This window comes from Bison bison, unplaced genomic scaffold (genome assembly GCF_000754665.1).
Source record: "Bison bison bison isolate TAMUID 2011002044 unplaced genomic scaffold, Bison_UMD1.0 scf7180017864518, whole genome shotgun sequence".
In the NCBI taxonomy this organism is placed as follows: Eukaryota; Metazoa; Chordata; class Mammalia; order Artiodactyla; family Bovidae; genus Bison; species Bison bison.
Genome location: NW_011495071.1, coordinates 19,955,871 through 19,956,189, shown reverse-complemented (window position 1 = coordinate 19,956,189; position 319 = coordinate 19,955,871).

Sequence of the window (319 nt, the reverse complement as noted above, 5' to 3'; positions counted from 1 at the left end):
AAAAAAAAAAAAAAAAAAAGGCTGTCTACCAATATAGGAGGAACTGGTTCCGTCCCTGGGTCGTAAAAATTGTCCAGTTCCTTCACTCAGTCATCTCCACACAGCTCTCCTGGGGCTTGTTCAAACGCATGTCCACCGAGAAAGTGAGTGCCCTATAATGAGTCAACGTCGTCCCTTTCTCCTCCTGTCTTCAATCTTTCCCAGAATGAAAAAACAAAAAGTCTCGAGGAAAACCCATTCAGCATTATGAAAATGTTACTGACTAAAAATCAAGAATATGGCTTCCCTAGATAAACACCGGAGAAGGCAATGGCACCCC